The sequence below is a fragment of the Calidris pugnax genome, unplaced genomic scaffold, assembly GCF_001431845.1.
Source record: "Calidris pugnax isolate Ruff unplaced genomic scaffold, ASM143184v1 scaffold219, whole genome shotgun sequence".
Taxonomy (NCBI): domain Eukaryota; kingdom Metazoa; phylum Chordata; class Aves; order Charadriiformes; family Scolopacidae; genus Calidris; species Calidris pugnax.
The window spans coordinates 1754155-1774581 of record NW_015094507.1 but is presented as its reverse complement, the minus strand read 5'-3'; the positions used below and the strand labels follow the sequence as shown (position 1 = coordinate 1774581).

General features: G+C 47.1%; 1 long non-coding RNA gene across 1 annotated transcript; it reads left to right on the top strand.

Moving 5' to 3' along the window:
- Positions 1-9443: 9443 nt before the first annotated feature.
- LOC106901653 lies at positions 9444-15924 on the top strand. Its single transcript, XR_001414345.1, has 4 exons — positions 9444-9551; positions 10083-10191; positions 12357-12448; positions 15834-15924. It is a non-coding gene; the product is annotated as an uncharacterized LOC106901653 (long non-coding RNA).
- Positions 15925-20427: the final 4503 nt, after the last annotated feature.

Here is a 20427-nt window from a genome sequence, read left to right as displayed (position 1 = left end):
ATACCTGGGGTTCCAGCGTGTTGTCAAAGCTAGACCGAACGAATGAAAAAAATAAAAGTAATAGCGTTGACAGCTGCTTTACAAAGTGCAATTCCTCTTGTGCTGCTGGGGGGCGGGGGGGGGAGGAGGATCGGCAGGTAGGAGTGGTTTCAGTAGTGTAAAAATGCAACACTGTTTTCACAAGCGCTTAATATCGGAGGAATTTATTTTGGGCAGAGTGAGGAAGTAATGCCCACTAGGAGTTTCCAGCAAGTACTGGAGCCTTACCAAAAATTTAATCCCGGAGAAGGAAATCAGATGCTGAAATTGTGTTTCACCTCTTCATCTCTACTTAGAAACTCTTAAACCTGAGGGGTTTTTTGCAGTACAATCATAAAATAGCTGATAGGCTTCTGTAAGATAATGAGACAATGCTATCAGAATAAGGGACTACACTGGCATTTTCCCAGACTGAAAAAATACACAGTTCTGTTTGCTTTAAAAACTTGTTCCCTGGACAGAGTGCTATAAATACAGATAGACCTTTTTTTCCTTATTTTGGCATCCACAGTAATTGAAGAGCTGAAAAGCTATAACCTGCAATAATTTGTTCTTGTTTTTCACTTCAGAAATAGTGGGACTAATTATGTTGGGGTTTTTTTTCCTGCTTGCTTTTATCAAGATCCAGGGAGTGAAGATTTCACAGCAAAAATTTGATTCTCAAATGAAGATTTCCTTCTTCATTTGAAGCAGGAATGTTAAATCACCAGCACAAAAAAAAAAAAAACAACCCAGCCTTCAGAGTTGTCTCTCAGCATCTCGGGCATCATCCTGCCAGCTGTCCCTAGTGTCCTGCAAGAAATGCGGGATGGACAGTATTTAAATTACTCTAACATGAAAAGGGAAGAAAAATAAGGTTGGTAAGGCCATAATGTCAGGGGAAGTTGGGGTGGTGGCAGGAAAAAAATAACAGTGGCGTATAGATTGGGTGGGGTTTGAGTGGGATTTTATTCTTTCTCTCTCATCATAGAGCAGAAGAGGGGGGTTTGGGGCCTTCCCAAGATGTAGCACTGGCACACAGTGAATTTTAAGAAATTAGCTATATTATTTTACAAGGTTTTTCCCAATACCACCATCGTCATGCTGAGGATTCAGGGAGTTTCTTGCCTGCGGAATTCCTCGGGCAGTGGCACTGCTCTGCTCATCAGCTGCATAAAGCCACAAATCTTTCCATTCTAAGATAATACTGGGGAGATGATGTTGTTTAATAAATATCCCACATTCCGTGCTCCTTCAGCCTGCTTTGAAAGCATCTGAAGCCTTCCCCACCCCAACTGGCACGTTCATATAACTTTGAGGATTTGTTGACTAGTTATTTCCTTTCCCTTTGCAATCTGCTGAGCTCCGCTATTGTAAGTGCTCTTGCTTTAACTGCACTTGGATTAGAACAAACTGAATCCACCCTATTGTTAGTTTATTGCATTTTATTTTACACGTATGTGAGTGTTTGGCTGTTTGCATTAAAATTGATGAACACGAACCTGCGTTTTCTTTGGCACAGACCTGTTTCCATTGAAGCTCAAAACGTAAGGATTCATTTCAGCTAATCATTGGGAATAATGAAGGATTTTTATAAGCGATCCCCGTAGATGAATTGAGAGCAAAAGCAGAGAATTTAAGATCTGGGTGTTTGGTTGGTTGGTTTTTTTTTAAATCTTTTCCTGCCATAGGTTAAAATACTTGCATGATTCTGCAACCTGAAGCAGTGCTCGCACGTGGATTCCTGCTCAGCAACTTCTGAAAGCTGCTTAAAAGAGGGCTTTGTGTCAGATTTGGTGCAATTTGGCAAATAAAATGAAGAACAGAGTATTTACCATTCAATGATAGCAAGGTAAATATATATGTATATACACACACTGTCTCCAAAGAACCAAAAGGGGTGGGAATTTCAGGATAGATGGTCTTTTTGTCGCTGTATCTTCTTTGATAGCAATATTCTAGTGGAATTGAGGCAGAAGTGGAACTTGTGAATTTGGGCACGACTGCTCCCGGAGGGCAAAAGTCTACAAGCCATCACCCTGCTCTGCTGCTGCTACAACCTACTGCTGGGGCTCCGCCTGCACGTGCTTCCAGAGGCAGCAACCCAGGTAATAATCTCCTATCGTTGCCACGCTGCAGCTTTTCCCAATAAAAGGCAGGGTTTTTTTTCCTTCAGGGCTGGGGCTGGCGAGGAAGCAATTACCTGAAGATCTCGGCTTTTACTTTCAAAAGTAAAAACTTACTCAGTTTCGCACTTCCAGGCCCCGAAAGTGGTGTCTGTTTGGGGTGGTTTATTTTGGTTTTGAGCGAGTTTGGTTGGTTTGGGTCAGTTGTTAAGGAGCATGTTTACTTCAGCTGACCTACTCTTCAGTTAGACCGGGTTTAGATATTACGGCATTTCTACCAAACTGCATCAAAACCGCTTACAATTAAACTAGTGTCAGAAGGTGTGTATCACGTTCAAGGGAACACTTGCTAAAAATATTATTTCTTTTGAGCATAACCGGTAGGTAGCTTTCAAGCAAAGACCCCAGAGCCTGGCTTTTTTTGCTGCACCGTGGCTGTTTACAAAATAAGGTTGTTTAGTTAAGTTTTTGACCTCGGGGAATACCTTTAAAAACCTGCAAATACTCACTGGTACACCATTAAAAGCAGTGAATTTCCTTCAGCTGTGTTTGCTTTTTTGAAAACATTCCAGTCAATTAGATTAGCGGCTAGAAATGTTTATGGAAAGAATGTTAAGCCCATTTTAGAGGGTATTCATGGAAAGCAAAATTTTATCTCAAAAACACAGTCGTCTTACCGGGCGTTAATTTATGTTCGTCGACTCAGGGATTGCAAACCTGATTTGTTCAGGTCCTGTATCTCTCCTCTTTATCCAGTCTTCATCCAGATTTTCGGCTGTGCTGCTCCCGATTTCTCTGCTGTGCCAGGGATGGAAAATGTAACATTTTTTTATTTGTTCGCTTCACACCTCCTGCGTTTCCCTCTGAACAGAGGGCTCCTTTCTTGAGCAACAGTGAAAGCAAACCGCTATCACAAAGCAAACTTGGGGCCCTGGAATATAAAACCGCTCCCTGCAATATTTAAATTCCTTTGAAAACCATCCTCTGCCATATGTCTATAAACACTGTCCAGCTGCAACGAGCTTCTAGATTCTTGGAGACCATCTGAATTTAGCAAAGAAATAACAATACTGTGTGCCGAGATTGGAGTCAATTGCCATTTTAAACCTTTCATGTGGATCTTCAGATAATTTTTATTCTTTTTCTGTTGGTGATGGTTCAGTAGAACTGGGAACAAAGGTGTAATATACTTTTTCTTAAATGAGATTCATCGTTCTAAATAGTTATATGAAAATTATTGGGTTTATTACAGGACTTAGAATATGATTGTGCAGTTTAAAAGGCTGACATTTAAGTTTAATGTCATTACTCCTGTCACATAGTCTGGCTAATGTGTGTGTTCCAGCAGTTCAGCATCGCATTCCTGATCCCTTCTCTTAGCAAACAACTAAGAGAGAAGATCCAGAGCTCTCGTTGCAAGAAAACAGACCTTCCTTTACCTAAAGGAGAAAAAAAAAAAACTGTAATGGTTTTTATCCTGAAAGTGTGACGCGTACACAGGGGTTTGTAAGCTTCTCCTACACCTTACACCATGCTGCTTCTGTTGGTTAATGCTTTTGGCTGCCCAGTGTCACCGTGACCCCGCACAACGCTGTCAAACACCGACTTTTCATGTAATTTTAAAACTCAAATTACTTTACGGACCTCGTGTAAGTCCTTCTGCTCAATCAGCTTTATCGCTTGGTTTACAAACATTTTGGATCTAATACATGAATGTATAATGCGCTGAGTTGCTTGTATTATTCCATTACCAGAAACCACAGGGCATTTATTATATTAAAATACAATACTCAACACTTCACTCTTAAGTCCAAAGTCAGAACCGCAGTTTAAATATCTTCTCCCCCCCATATTTATCATAGAAACTAGCAGAACTTTTACACTTTTAAATGCCTAACAGGTATTTGTTTGTAAACTTCCACAGCCAAGCATTAAGATTGCCTGCAGCATAATGCCAGCTGTCATCTGACTGCAACCCCATTCAGGGCAGAGGCTGTATGGGTTTTCCTGCTTAGGAATGGAGCTGCAGAACTGGGACATGGACAAAAATACAAGAAATAATAGCAATGAACCAATGCCACGTGTCAGGTACTTGTGTGTGTCGCTTGTGTATGTCAAGTGCCGTGTGTCAGGTCTCTCGTGCGGGTCGTGAGAACAGGATTTACTTGTAGGAAATACCCGGTGAGAGAATTTCGAACACAAAAGTTTGAGAAAACCAAGCTGTGTGTGGACAAGCACGCCAGGTTCAAGAGTAAATTATACCCTGGGAGGTGTTTGTGCAGCTCAAGTTGAAAGTCCCTCAAAATGAGGATTTTATCCTAGGAGAGCTACCAGATGTTCGTTGCGAGCAACGACCACCAATTCCTTACGCATCGGTGCTGGCAGAAAGTGGGGTATAAATGAAAGGAGCAATTTAAGTCATATGGCAATCTGGCAAAGCACTTTCACGTTTTAATTATGCTGCAGAAAGGTCAAGGCTGGATCGGTGTCGGTAGAGGGATAATTTGCTTTTATAGTTTATGAACGTGCTTCTCCGAAACTGAAGAACCAAGAACCGGAGAATGAAACAAAATTTTCCTGTGAGGGCTGTCAGTTCCGATCCAATTTTCAAACAGCCCTCCAGAGGCGTCCTGAAATTTTACCGGCTTATCCTACATTTCCAGAGTGACTGTGCAGTTCTGAAGTCAGGGCTGGAGCATTTCCAGCTTGAGAAGGATGCAAAAATGAGAGAATCACCAAATGGTTTGGGTTGGAAGTGACCTTGAAGATCCTCTAGTTCCAACCCCCCTGCCCTGGGCAGGGATACCTCCCAGTAGACCAGGTTGCTCAAAGCTGGCATCGCTGCAAGCCCCAACATGCCTCAGGGGATGTGGCTGGGCTTGGTGCTGTACATCCCTCCCCGGCAGCAAGAAATGGCCCCAGAGCTCCCAAGTCCGAATAGATAAGCACGGAGCAGGGCTCCATACCAAAAACAGAGAGTTAAAGTGATTTACTTAAGGATAAGAGTCCTCTCTCCTGAGAAGACACCCCCCTCTACCCCGCCTCATGCCCCTTGATTGCTTTATCTCTGTGGTGCGGGTGGAGCTGCAAGGAACTCTCAGGCAGGGCAATGGTTAATTCAAGGAGAAAGCAGAAGGAAAATCTTGCTACAGATTTAATTCCCACAGTTGTCCTCGCTTACCTCTGTTGTAAACCTGAGGGCCTGCATGCGGGCGGGAGTGTTTCTGTTAGAAATGCTTCTGACAATAAATATTGTGAAAATCAGCATTGTTTTGTTAAAAAAAAAAAGAATGGATGTGCACTTCCAGTGACCTCTATTTTTCACTTCACTGAAGTGATTATAAATGGCTTTACTTCTCCATCAGTGCCTTTGCTGTGGACACTATTCAGTGTTCTTACCTCGCTGCCCATACCCAGGTGTGCGGAATTGTTCACTCGTGTTTCCAAACGCTTCCTCTGCCCCAAGCTGGCGCAGATTCTGCTCCCCCAAAAATGATTCAAAACTTGCTGCTGTGGTTGTCTACCCTGAAGGAGCGCCCAGGCTGGACACATGGGTACAGCACGGACCATTTCCATGCTCAGCTTGGTCCTCTTCAACTCATTGACCGGCATGGGACCTGGGCAGGGGCTGGAGAGACATGTACTTGAAAAAGGGTGTTGGACCAGTGGATCATGCAATCATAGAATGGTTTGGGTTGGAAGGGAGCTTGAAGATCATCCAGTCCCACCCCCCTTCCATGGGCAGAGACACCTCCCACCAGAGCAGGTTGCTCCAAGCCCCCTCCAACCTGGCCTTCAACCCCTCCAGGGATGGGGCAGCCACAGCTTCTCGGGGCAACCTGGGCCAGGCTCTCACCATTCTCACAGCAAAGAATTTCTTCCTGAGATCTCATCTCAATGTCCCCTCTTTCAGTTTAAAACCGTTCCCCCTCCTCCTAGGGCTCCCCTCCCTGATCCAGAGTTCCTCCCCAGCTTTCCTGGAGCCCCTTTATGGACTTGAAGGGGCTGGAAGGTCTCCCCGAAGCCTTCTCTTCTCCAGCCCTCACAGCATTTTCAGATCCTTCAGAAGGTGATCACCCTCAGATCAGATCCCTCCAAGAGTGAGCATGGGAGCTGTAGGGTGGCCTTGTGGTCAGAAGAGCATCAGAAGATGTTGTGGGCCAAAATAAGGGTTAGGGCTGAGCGTGGAAATGGGAAGAGCCACGGGGAAGCGCTTGGCAGGAATTGGGGCAAGTTTGCAGAGCTGAATAGAGAGGTCTCCCCCTCTCTGGGCTTTATCCAGCCCTACCAAGGAATAGCTGAGCCAGTGCCAGGAACTGGAAAGTGAAACTGCACAAAGGCAGAGAGGGAAAAAAAAAAAAAAAAAAAAAAAAAAAAAAAAAACATTCATTGCTATCCAGTGAAAGTGGCTCCAGCTCTGCAACGTGCCAGATAACATCACGAGACCAGAACTTCTATGGGCAACTCTGTACAGAAAAATTCTTGAGGGTTGGGCAGGAAGCAGTCTTTCTAATGGATGGCTGAAAAAATCCTATAGAATAAGTAGCAGACTATCCTACTGTAAAACTTAAAGGCAGATGTTTTCCTAACAGTTACAAAAATGTTCCCGGTGTCTGGGTCAGAAAGAGAAAAAAAAAAAAAAAAAAAAAAAAAAAAGAAAACGAAATCCAAGCTGAAAAGCTGGAATGAAAGAACACTAGAGCGAAAAGCCGATGCACTGGAAATAATTTATTCCGACTGAATCCGCTGAGTGATTCCGATCGTGGAGGGGCGAGGAGCCCGAGCCGAGCTCAGGAATGTTGCGCTTGGACCCACCGGTTTATTTACAGCGTTTCTGTTGCTCCCCCTCCTCCTGCGCTGAGCTGGAGCCAGCGAGTGAGAGGGAGGGAAGGAGGGAGGGAAAGAGAGGCAGAGAGCCTTCTGCGGTCGGCGGGGGCCTATAAATAGCTGGTGAAGTCTTCTAATACCAAGAGGGTGCGTCATGATGGCCCTCCCCAGCTCCCACCGTGCCAGAGGGAGCTGCAGCAGCACCCAGAGCCGAGCAGCTGGGCTTGGCACCGGACCGACACGGGAGAGGGAGGCCGGGAGGTGCAACGAGGGGGAAAAGGGGGGAAAAAATGAGCCACTCATCCTTAAAAGCTGCCTCATCTGAGCATTGCAAAGCATATTCCCATTCTTGCTTTCTTGGCTTCACAGTCCGCGCCGGGGAAATGCCTCTTCCTGGAATAAATGGGCGTCTGAGGTCTCCGTCTCCACCTGAGATGTTGGGGTGATTTCTGAAGTCCTTCCCCCTCCACCTCGCTCCTCCTCACCCTGGAGTAGGGGACCAGAGGAGAAAGAAGAGGTGATGGAGTAAGTTCAGCAAGACGGGCAGGCTGGTTCAGTGTCACCGACCAGTGACCCCTTCTTCACCAGGTTTAAATGTGGCTCTCAAAGGCAAAAGTCGGAGGGAGGCTAGAGCGGATTTCTAACCCAAATTTCCCCCCCTTTGTCACCACTCCCCCCACACCGCTGGAGGTAGCCCTCTTCTAAATAAGGCTGCTGCTCCTGCCTGGTCTTTTTAAACCATTGCTGTCTAATCCAGATTTCAGGGCTGGGGGGTTAGAGAACCTTCATTTTCTGAGCTCTTGCTCTCAGCCCCATAGCAGCAAGCTGCGGTAAAGCACCTCTTGCAAAGAACCTGTGTCTAAGACACCATAAAATGCTTGCATAAATATGGGGAGGACTTTTTATACTAACTAAAATGAGACTCCAGTCCTTTTCCCTTTTTTTGTGCCACACCGGTATGTTTTTTGAGCATCCTAACCTGCTTTGTTTCAGTCATTTCTCCATCTGCTTTGTATCTCTTAATTACTCTTTGGAAGGTTTTGCAAATTCAAATGCAATTTGATGTATGTTTCCAGGAGTGCAGTTAATGGACATCTCCCTATCAGACACCAGTTTCAGCACCTTATGATGCCACTGATTAAAGGGTGAGGACAGATTGGCCAAATCTCACAGGTTTCAACCGTCTTCCAGAAGAAATTTCTCGTTATGGAGCATTGTTGGAAACTGCTGACATCAATCCAATGGAAAGAAGTGGAATAACCCACTGGCAAATTCTTTCTATCTGTGTCTACTTGCTCAAAAATCGGCCTGTTAAACAAAAAGATGCCAGGCTGACAGAGGCAAGTCTCTCTGCCAAGCCGGTGCCATGAGATGCGCTCCTTTTCAAAGAAGATGGCAAACTCTCCCAGATTCGGGGCTCTTTATGGGGACCACCAGCACCACATCAATGTCCGGTGGAGGAACCACTTCTCCGTGAAATTGCACCACATCCAGCAACTGGAGACCCCTCCAGGCATCCTAATTTCCTAAATTTCCTGAAGATATTGATGCCCTGGTGCAGCGTGGCGTTGGCTAAGGGCAGCCTCTGCAAGAGGAGGCGCAGCTTTCCATGGATTTTTGAACACCCAGCGGGTTTATCAGTACGAAACCCAGCAGCGAGAGAGAGAGGGGGATGAGGACGATGGTTAATCTGTTTGGGTATCAACAGAGGTCAGTGGCAATTAAGGAGCAGCACATGGAGGGCTCTCAGGGGAGACTGCAGTGCTTGCAGCAAGGGATGGGATGCTGCTGAGACCATCCCCATGTAGGAGCAACTTGCACCCAAGGTGTGTTTGACTCCGAGCCTCCCTGTTTTCTCAGTGTCTGAAAAGTTTCAGCTTCAAAACACTTGAGTTCTGTGAGCGTTTTGGAAGGACGGATGCAGAAAGAATTGGCAATCCTACCTCCCCCTCCAAAAAAAACCACCCAAAAATAAAATTCTTGATGTGAGACTTCTGTCTAGGCTGACTCTTAAGAGGAGACAGTGGATTTGGGAATAATCGATACATGATTATAATGTAAAACCATATAATTATTATAAAATGAGCTCTGAATGCGGGAGCCAGGCTCGCCCTGGGATGTGCTCTTCTGTGTCCCTTTGCACCCAAGCCAAGCTCCATATGGGTTGCAAGAGCCTGGGACAGAGACATTTGTGTCCTGTCCTTTATTACCTGCTCCGGGCAAACCCCATCTGTGAGGACAAGGTGTCTTGAGTGCCCATGTCCCACTGTCCCCTTGCGTTTTTCCATCATGCTGGAAATGTCTTCACTGTGCTGATTTGGTCCCCAGCTCTGCTCTCAGCAACATACAGCTGGAGGAAGAGCAGCCTCCCCAGGCAGACCTGTTCAGTCCCAGGGAAGCCTCAAACCCCTTTTCCCCATCCTTGTTAATCCAAAAGAATTTGGGTATGTACATCTTTTCATGGGGAGAAAATAAAACGTGACTTAAAAGAGATTCTGAACATCTTTTTTTTCTAACAGGGAGATCCACGCTGGCAACAGGCTTGATAGGAGCTGGGATCTACCTTTCTGAGCTGAAATTGTGAGGATTACTTACACGTTTAAAAATAAACCCACGTTGAAATTCCCATGTTGGATTAAGACCTAAGCCCTGCAATTGTCACTTTTCCCGCCAGAGGAAAGTGCCAGTGGCTTTAACTAAATATACTGTCTGCATCGTGACCTGCCATTTCCAGATTGTTTCTCTTTCCCCTTGTACTGGAACTCCTCCACGTTTCTCTAAGTTTATTTTACTTTTTGGTTGGTTTGCTTTTTTCTTCACCGATTCATCACCTTTCCTGCTACATCTCTTTTCCCTCAGCCGTATGCGATCTCTCATCCTGGCCTTTCTGTTGCTTCCCCAGCCTTCTCTGCCCATTTCCCACCCGTTGCTTCAAACTTGGGAGAAACTGCCCATGCTATAAACGGTGGAAATATTAAAGCCAAATTCACCCCGGATTTGTGTCTAACGACATGCGAGAGCTCATAGAATTTTTTTCTAGGGTTTGGGCCAATTTTCTGATAGGGATTCTCCAATGTCTAACGAGTTGTGCTGACATGCAGCCATTTCCAGGTGGCACGTGGTCTTTGGGATGAGCCTGATGAAAAAAAGTGGACTCATGCTTTTGTCAAATGTGAAGAAGAAACTACGAGCATCAACAAGGAAAAGGCAAGGATTTCACGTGAGTCTGGTGTTTTACCCTGTGCTTGTTTTGCTTCGAACGAAAAATGTTTATGGCCAGCTTTTAAAGCATTTTGGTTTCTGTTGGTTCACCTGGTTTTGCCTCTCTCTCCCTACAGCTGGAAAAGAAAAGAAGATACTAAATAATTTAAAAAAAAATTAAAATATTTTGAAAAAAGAGAGTAAATGGATTACTTTTCAGTAATCATTTCAGGAAAGCTTCACAGAAACCCAGAATACTTCCATTAAATCAGAAGCGTAGCATGGACCAGCACCTGCTTCCAGTACAGTGCTGGCTCTTGGTGCTTGCTTGGGCTCCAGTCCTGCTAAAAACTCAGTGATGGAAACATGCAGCGTTTTGCTGATCACCTACACCACACCACAGGAAAAAGCCCAGCCGTACCCGAGTCAGTCCCAACGCAGGCGATATCATGACTCTGTGGGACTTGCCTAAGAGACAGGAAGGTGTCAGCTCATTAGCTTTTCCCTCCGCGGGGCTCTTCTACCCAAAACCCTGGGGAAAGCCTTTTCTGTGCGTTCGTCTTATATATTGCTAAATAAGAGAGCCAGGGAGCAGCCTCCAGCCCCAAAGCCAAACGTGTTCCAGGTGCAGCACCCCAAAGCCGTTCTTACTATTTTTCGCGTGTGTTTTTGGTGGTTGTTGTTTTTTTTTTCAATATTTAAAATAACACCAGCTCTCTGTTGCAGCTTGCCAACAAGAGGTTTTCAAGGCGTGCTCAGGAATGGGGTTTCACACGCTCTGGCATCATGAGGGTGTTGAGGTGTAAAACCTCACTGGGATAAGGTGGGAGGATGGGGCATCAGCAGTGCTGGAGATGAGCTTGTCTCTCTCCCAGGAGAACATCCGCAGTGTCTAAGCCAGGGAACCAGCTGACAGCCAGGCAGTGCTGCCAAGGTCCTCTTCTGTTTGGTGGCACAGACACAGCCTTTGGGACCCTTCTCTGCTTGGTTTTTACTTGGGGGGACAGGACTGAAGGGGGAGGAAGGGGAATGTCAGGAGAGAGGTGTACACTTGAGGATCAAGTGCCTTTCTGTAGGAAAACTTCCTGAAAAGCTCAACTGCCCCCTTCCCAAAAAAAAAAAAAGAAGTGAGAAGATAAGGCTGATGCCAAAGGTGACTCGCAGTGTTTCAGCTGAATTCACCACTTCATTTTACACGGCATACCCTTAATGCATTCCCCCTAAAGTAACCCCTTAGCAGTACTAAAACCAACCCCTGTTTACTTACCGATAGTGACTGGCTCATCACTAGTGATGTTATGCTGCTTCTCAGCTCCCATTAATTGCCAGCAGCAGCTCGCCCAGCCTGTCCCTCCCCACCAGCAGTATTTCAGCTCAGGGTAGAGCAGGGGGCAGCTCTCACACCACTCAGACATCACTGATTATCCAGGAACCAGATCTGTCCCTCACCCCAAAGGGTTGATTTTACCCGTGTCAGGTCATTATGTTAATTCCAAGACACTTCCCCTCCCCTGCTGTTTATTTTTGCCAGTTCCCTGAGGACCTGCACAGGGTTGCCTCTACGGACACCTTGCCTGGGTGCAAATCCACCAACTGTAGTCTTGGATAGGGAAAATTAAGACACAAACATCATTGCTCATAACGTGGCGTAAGATTCCCCCATCCATGTTTACAATAAATAGCCCTCTCTTGCCAGGGGGAAATAATTTCCCCTCTCCAAGCTGCTTTTTTTTTTCCTCCTGGCCTTCCTAGCTGCTGCATTGATCAGCGTCTCAAAGAGGTCTTAATTTGAGTTGTTTCCTAATGCGCAATGTGTGCAAGATCAAGCTTTTTTTTTTCCCCAAGAATTTGCTGGTACAAAAGAAACGTATTTCACAATGAGGAGAACGATTGCCATTAAAAATATCAAAGCGTGATGATACCCGCTTTGTAGTTAACGTTCCAAAGGACACTTTTAATTCAAATTCCCTCTTTTCAGGAGCTTCCCCTTCTGAAATTCCTCTCTGTTGTTAAGTAGCCCAAAGGGGGATTTTTTTTGTGTGTGTGCATGGGAAGTTTGGCATAATTCATTCAGGATATTGTGGTAATGGGGTTATTCTAAGCATGAAACAAGATAATTTTCACGCCTTGTGGAAGCCGTTCTCCCGTTTGCCTAATTTCAAGTCGTTTCCCTTTTGATTGTAGGTGGCAGCTGATGTGTCCTGGACACTGGGGCAGCGTGTTTGACCAGCTGGGACTGATCCTGACCCAGGCTCTTCTCCATCACCTGGAATAAGGTCAGCGCTGTGAGCAGGAGATGTGGATATGGCCAAGGGGAAACCGCAGCCCCTGGTCTCCTCACTCACTCCTCCCAGCCAGCCCACTCCAGCCCCTGGAGGTCTGATGGTCCCCCCCCAAAACAGGGAGGGATAGCCTGCAAATTTGGGAAGAGCTGGCAGTCATCTTTCTGGGCTGGGGTGAGCTGTGATTTTAGGGAGCGCACTCAGATCCTCATCTAATCACCAAAAAGAGGAGGCAAAGAGCCAGTGCCCACTCTTACAAGAGATGCATCCTCCCCTCCATTCCACCCCGCTCATGTTATCCCCTGTTAACCATGGGTTAGATGCTTGACGTGTATTTAAGGGCCTGGGAGTGCAAATAGATACCTAAAATCCCGCTGACAGGCTGGGGAGGTAGATGCTAACCTAGCTTAGATGCTTTTGGACTTCCCCGTCCCACAGCAAACTTCTGCTGAGCTCCTTGCTGGGCCTGTAGGGATGAAATAGCCTTGGGAGTCTGGCCCAGGAGCACGCACACATGTGCTTTGCTGAACTGCAACCTGGGGGTGTAGACCTTTGAAACGCTGTCCCTCCGTTTGGGAAGACAGTGATTGACAGCTGATTTTTGCCATAACCCAGTCCCTCTCACTGTTACCCTGAAAATGCGTTCGCAGTGTGGATGGTTCCGTTTGTGATGATGATTTATAATACCTATAAACACTGCTGCTGTTGCAGCTAAGCCCAGCATCCCCCCCCTTCCCTCCCTCCCTCCCCAAAACACGTGACCCTGTTATTATGGGCATTTAAAACACACGTGGCAAGTGAGACTGGGCGATTTCGGGAGCCCGGACCCCCCACGCTCCAGTGTGACGGCGCTGCCCGTCGTGCCAGGCGGAGGAGGGACGAAGGCTTGCCAAAGGAGGCTTTATATCATCGCCGGGCTGCCCCTGTGCTGCAGCTGGCAGGGGACCAGCGCAGGTCCTGGCACCCTTTCTCACCGTCTCAGGGCAGCTCTGATTTATGCCTGGCTCTTGTGGCCCTCCAAGGGTTGTCCCAGCCAGAGCAGCAGGCGCTTCACATATCTCCTGGCCATCTGCACCCCAAGCCTGGCTCTGGGCAGAGAACCAACAGCATCCTGGCCTGTATCAGGAACAGCATGGCGAGTAGGGCCCGAGAGGTGATTGTCCCCCTGTACTCGGCACTGGTGAGGCCTCACCTTGAGTACTGTGTCCAGTTTTGGGCCCCCTACCATAAAAAAGACATTGAGGTGCTGGAGCGGGTCCAGAGAAGGGCGACAAAGCTGGTGAGGGGTCTGGAGAATAAGTCTTATGAGGAGAGGCTGAGGGAACTGGGGTTATTCAGCCTGGAGGAGGCTGAGGGGAGACCTTATTGCCCTCTACAACTCCCTGAAAGGAGGGTGTAGAGAGGTGGGGGTCAGTCTCTTCTCCCAAGTCACAGGCGACAGGACAAGAGGAAATGGCCTCAAGTTGCGCCAGGGGAGGTTCAGGCTGGATATTAGGAAACTTTTTTTCACTGAAAGGGTTCTCAGCCATTGGAATGGGCTGCCCAGGGAGGTGGTTGAGGCACCATCCCTGGAGGTGTTCAAAAGACGGGTTGATGTAGTGCTGGGAGATATGGTTTAGTGATGGTGATGCTTCTTGTTTGTTGTGTGGGTGTCTATTTTTGTCAGTTAGGTTGACGGTTGGACAAGATGATCTCTAAGGTCCCTTCCAACCTAGAAGATTCTGTGATTCTGTGATTGCTATGCTTGTGCATGGCGTACCTTCAGATCCCAGCTATACAGGGGGCTGTAATCTTTATGGCAGACAAAATAGTTGCTTGAAATGCAAATTCATCAATTAACCCCCTTTTTGGTGGTGGAACTGAACACGTATTTCCCCACTGCTTGAGAGGAGGACATTCCTAGCCCCTGAAGCTTACAAAATGAAATAAAATGCTGCTGAAAGTTTAACACTGAACTGTGAAAGAACAACGAGAAGAAAGGCTTTTGTTTTCCCCCTCCTTTTTTTCTTGAACCGAACAGTACCTAACTGTTTAACTTGTGGCTGAGGATTATTTATGTAGGGCTCTTGTGTAGGTAAAGCGCCACGTCCCTGGCCCTCTGCCCACGGAGCACAGTGCGGGATCTCTCGTTACAAATTGCAGCTGTATAACATAACAGGAAACGTGGGGCTTTAAGTTATTCCACTGGAAAGATTAATTATTTGGAAAATAGTTATGCAGCGGCTTTGTGTATTTTTGGAGCAAAGGTGACCAGCGCCATCTTAAATTTAAAGAGAGAAAGTCACTGGGAAGGAAGAAAAAGAGACGCTTTAGAGAGTGGAAGTGTTGTGGGACAGTTTTATTATTTTTTTTTAAATAATGTTTGATTTGTCTGCTGTCACGGAAGGAGCAAAGCCAACCTTTGTGAAGGGAGCAGGTTGAGGCTGGCAGAGGGACAGGAGCTGCTGGATTCAGCTGGACCTTGACCCTTCCCATCCAAAACCCTATCCACCTGCTTGAGGGGAAGAAGCAGAAGTCCTTCCAATGGGAGAAGTCCTTCCAATGGGGGAGGCAGATGAGAAGCGAGCTTGGAGGCACAGGCTCAGTGTGACAGGTCGTGGTCTCCTAAAAGGATGCTGTGGACAGCCCGTGGGAAGACACCAGACCCTGGGGAGCCTTTTCCCTCTGGTTAAACACTCCTGAGAAGGCAAACATGGTGTTTGGAGGAGATCTTTTCCCAGGGGGCAGAGGGTGGGGTGACGAGTGATACCTCCCGCTCAGGTCAGTCCATCCAGCCTCGTCCCCCTGGCTGTGAGCTTCTTTATACACTTCACGGGATTTTAATTTGCTCCTCTGCATGTGAGCGATCACCCCAATTAAAGGAAACCACTTAAACAGCAAACTGGCTGCTGCAGGGTGTAGGCACGGGTGGTGGCCAAGTTCTCCCATCACCTCTGCGGATGCTGCCCTGTGACTTCAGAGAGGTCTGCGGCCAAAGTGCAACGTCTCACTGATTAGGATTCCTCTTAGCATCCAAATGTGCTTAAATAACTGGAGCTCTCCAGAGGGATGTGGTTTGGATAAAGGAGCAGTAGCTATTTTTAGGCAGCACAATGCACCTCTTAGTAAAGATTTTCCACTCAGACACTTCACCCGCGGCTGTTTTGTGGGAGCAGCTATCCCACACCTCACTTTGCACTAACCTGGTCCCCTGGGGCTTTTGCCTACCGCTGTGAGAGGGACCTGGTGGTCCCTCTCGGGTTGCTCAGCTAGAGCTGCAGAAACAAAAGCCCCGAGGGAGAAACCCTCCAGCATGAGCATCTCAGTGGGTTTGGGTAGGAACCTAGTAGAGACCGTGACTTCTGGCCTGGCAATCACACTGCCCTCTTCTCTCCTGCAGGCAGGACAAACGGGCAGGAGGTGTCCCAGGAATAACAAGATGTGGATCCCAACAAACACGTCCAGCATCCCTCCTTCCATCAACACACAGGGGAAGCCTGTTTTCAAAGCAGCGTGGTTTTCCCGCTCTGTACTGGAACAAGGATGATTAATAATAGATTAATAATAGCAATAGGCTACATTCAAGGTGCAAATGTCTCATAATTGATGCAGGATGGTCCATTATTTTCAATTTTTACATTCCAGGTCCTGGAGAAAAGCAACATCAGATTAAGGAGAGGTGTAAAGAAAATTTCTTATAAAATCAAGAATGCCTCCTATATAAGTAGCAAACCTAACAGAGAGTGCAGCCTCTTAACTTTCCAAGTTTTTTATTTCTGCCTCATTTGCTGCTACCTCAGACTAACCAAAACTCCGTGTTTGTCTAATATAAAACAACTATTTTTGCAAAACTCTTCAAGCCACAGCAGTTTAGCTCCACCACAGTAATTCACCACTCTACCATAGCAAATGCTAATATATGAAAAAACCTGCTGGGTATTAAAAAAAAAAAAAAAAAAAAGAGGTGGAAATTATTTAATTTAATGCCTCTACGTTTCAGTGCATTTGATAGAAGGCAGAAGGCATATTTTTCATCAGCCAAAAAATAACATTAGTGGAAGGCTACTTTCTTTGCCGCATCACACCTCGTTGTGGTTGTTGGCTCTCAAGCTGAGCCCCACACATACCACCAAACTTAGTTTTTAGAATTTTATCCCCCTCGTGCTTCCCCAAAGCAGATATGCACAGAGTCCTTCTGGTCTGGGACCTGGGGAATCCCACCCTGCCCCATAGCCCAGCTCTTAGGGACTGTTGTTTTGTGAATTTGTGTGATGCCTGGCTGAGGTCTGGACAAAGCATCCCTGGTGTCACCACATCACTAGGCTGTCCGAGGTAGGGCCATGGTCATTCAAGACCTCATCTAGATTCAGTGGAAAGAGACACCCTATAGAGGACAATCCTGCCTAGCTGTAACTCCTGGTGGGAGGAATGTCTCTTGTGTCTTCTGGGCCATTGACTATAGGGGCAACCCACGATGACAAAGCTCCTTATTTAGGTTTTATTTAGGTTTTTCAGAGAACTACTTGAAGTTGGGTGAGACAAACACAAGGCAAATGTGAGGTATGTGGGGAAAAGTTTGGTGTAATCTTGGTGTTGTACATAATATAAACCTTTTAGAAGGAAAGAGGAAATTTACACCCTTCTGTAAATAGCAGAAGGGTGGTTAGTTCTGAGGCTAGTAAAAAAGTTCAGCTGAGAAACAAGGACAGCATAGAGAAGCTGAGGAGCTTTCAAGAAACCAGGTCTTTTGGGCAAAGCAACAGATCTTCTACATGCAAAAGTCACCAGAAGACAGAAAGTGCCTGGAAGAGCAAGAAGAAAGTGCCTGGAAGAGCTTGGGAAGATGACTTGAAATTGTGCCTTTTTTTGGTCACTTACCCCGAGCAAGTCATAGGCCAAGTAAAGGGACTGTCCAGGGAGTGCTCTTTGTTCACCAAATTGTCCAACTCTTGAATTGTCCGCTTCTTGAAATGGCCTGGAAAAGGGGATGGAGAAGGTGGGAGAAGGGATGGAGGAGGTCAACACAGAAGTTGGCTGAATAGACTATCAGTCAGTACACACATGAATTTGAAGGTTGATGGTTGGACTAGGTGATCTTAAAGGTCCCTTCCAGCCTAAACAATTCTGTGATTCTGTGATTTTATTGCCAGCTCATGTACAACCAAAAGCAAGGCCAGAGAGGTTGGTCGGCACCCATGGTCTTTTGAGTTTGCCAAAGAGCCAGATGTTCCTTGCCATGGGGAAATTACCTTCTGCACCTTGGCATCTGGTTCCTGTAGCTGCCAGTAAAAGAATGGAACGGGCCCATTGTGTGGAGGGGCAGGTGGCACACTGCAACGGCTTTTTCAGATAATTACCAAGAAGAAGTATTCTGACAATTTCTGGCTGAAGTGATGGAGACAAACGCTGTGAAGAAGCTCTGTGAATGCGGCTCGGGGAATCACTGAAATTAGCATTTACTGCTTGGAATTTCAGAGTGCCAAGGCAGAGGATTTCAAGAATGAAGGATTATTTGGTGATGAAACCCTGTTCCTGGTGCTACGCCCCTCAACCAGCAGATCCCAAAGTGAGCAGCCTGGCGGGCAGGCTGTGAGTTAGTGCATGCCCCCTCACACCAGCTTCTGCTCTAAGGGGTGAACACCAAGCCCTTGCCAACCTTCCTGCAGGGTTGGGTGTTTCGGGAACTAACCTAAGAGCAAGCAAAGGGCTTGAAAAATAACACAGAAACCCAGGAATTCGCTTTTCCTGGAATTCCTCGCTCCATTCGAGGAATGAACAAAATGCTTGAGGGGCTTTTGCAAATCTGGCATCTCGATGATCTGCTGGGGCCTGACTGTTGCCTTCATAAAGCTTCTGTGAGGGCCTTCCTTCAGAGAGGGCATTTTTCCTGGTAAGAAAAACAGTATAAGCACACAAACAACAGCTCCAGGAGCAAACCCTCTGCTAATGGGAGAGGGTTATCCATTGTGGATCCCCACAGGGCAGAAGTTACACCAGCCTCAGTGCTCCCATCCTGGGCTGGAGGGGCTCCTGCCTTTCCCTGGCTGCCAACCTGCCACCATCCCACTTTGGCCCACACCAATCTCTATGGGGCTAAAAGAAAGGTAATGGGAAAGTCTTAAGAAGTCTGGAAAAATCAGGAATGCTCCATAGAACCCTGGCTTGTGTGACATCCATCTGCTCAGAGCGCACATTAGCGGGTTGTTTCTTCTAAATTAAAAGCTGTGATAAACTCAGCTGCTCTCCGCTCCATCACCGTATTTATCCTTTGGAGTTAATTTGTGGAGATGAAAGGGACTATTCCCACCTCCTAGATGACTCCTGACCCGAGCTGCCTGTGCGCTGGGGCAGTCCTCTGCATCCCACCATAACAGACCATGGGTCTTTTTGATTTTCCCAGAGTTGCTGACAGAGCAGGGCACGAGCGGCACCCGGCATCCTTGGGATGCAGCTCAGACCACGGGCGGTGGACCTGCCTGGCTCCTGAGCTCTGTCTCTGTAATCACGAGGAGCCTGGCAGACGTCTGAGCCACCAAAACTAGCAATTAAGTGCAATTATCTAAGGGGGGTGTGTGAGTTGTATGGAAACACAGCCCTGCCGTGAGTGCTGGTGTGCAGAGGTAAACACGGAGCTGAGTGGAGAAATAAAAAGTCAACTCTCTCTGAATTTTTATATATATATATTTATTTTTTTTTTACAGACCTGCTCGCTGTTACAGAGCTGAGCCATAAGAGCGGGGATTTTAACAGAGACCCTGTTCAGGTGGATGAGGGACACCCCACTCCCCGCCAAATGCCATAGAGAGGTGAGGATCTGCCCAACTCCACTGTGCAGAATTACTCCGGCAAATCCTACCCGGGGGGATTGGTGAGACATCACTATGAGGGAGCTACCAATCTCATGAGCTCTGGACTTGGTGGGAAATAGGATGGAGAGGGTGAGGTGGGCATCCAAAGGGTGGGTGAAGACAGATCCTGCAAACTGGAAGCTCTGGCTGTTACAGTTTGTGTGTGGTTTTGGGTTACCTTGAGCGGGGCTGAGCAGGAAAGGTAAAACAATGACCCAGATAACATTCCTGGGAAAAACAAAGGAGAAGGTGTCCAATGTTTATTGGGGAGTAGCTCCTGGCTGGCTCCAGCCAGGCTGTAGAGGAGTTTACTCTTCTCAGGGCTAAACTTGAGATCAAAAGGAAGATCTCAAACATTACAGGACCCCAGGACTCAGCCAAGGCTCGGGGAGGAGGGGGATGGAGAGGCTGCTGATCCATACCCACTGCCAGCATCTGAGGAGAGTGGCCACATCTTTGAAATAAATGCAGGTGGCCTTATTTGGACGGGTTGATGTTGGTCAACCAGCTGGCTTGCTTTGTGTGCCACCTAACTGAAGGGGCCACTGGGCATAAAACCCCAGACAGATGTGCCGAAGCCATCTGGAAAGGCTGTCCCTCTGCCTTGGGGCACCACTGGACCACCTCCCTTTGGCTTCCCTGTCTTTGACACCTCTCCTATGAGGACAGGCTGAGAGAGTTGGGGTTGTTCAGCCTGGAGAAGAGAAGGCTCCAGGGAGACCTTAGAGCCCCTTCCAGTCCCTGAAGGGGGCTACAGGAGAGATGGGGAGGGACTCTGGATCAGGGAGGGGAGCCATAGGATGAGGGGGAAGGGTTTTAAACTGAAAGAGGGGAGATTTAGATGAGATCTCAGGAAGAACTTCTTTGGTGTGAGGGTGGTGAGAGCCTGGCCCAGGTTGCCCAGAGAAGCTGTGGCTGCCCCATCCCTGGAGGGGTTCAAGGCCAGGTTGGAGGGAGCTTTGAGCAACCTGGTCTGGTGGGAAGTGTCCCTGCCCAGGGCAGGGGGCCTGGAACTCATTGATCTTTAAAGTCCCTTCCAATCCAAACCATTCTATGATTCTATTCTGTGATTCTATTACATCTCAAAAAGATGCTAACACCTCCCCACACTAAAAAAGGAGCTCCTGGAAATAAAAAAAAAAGTAT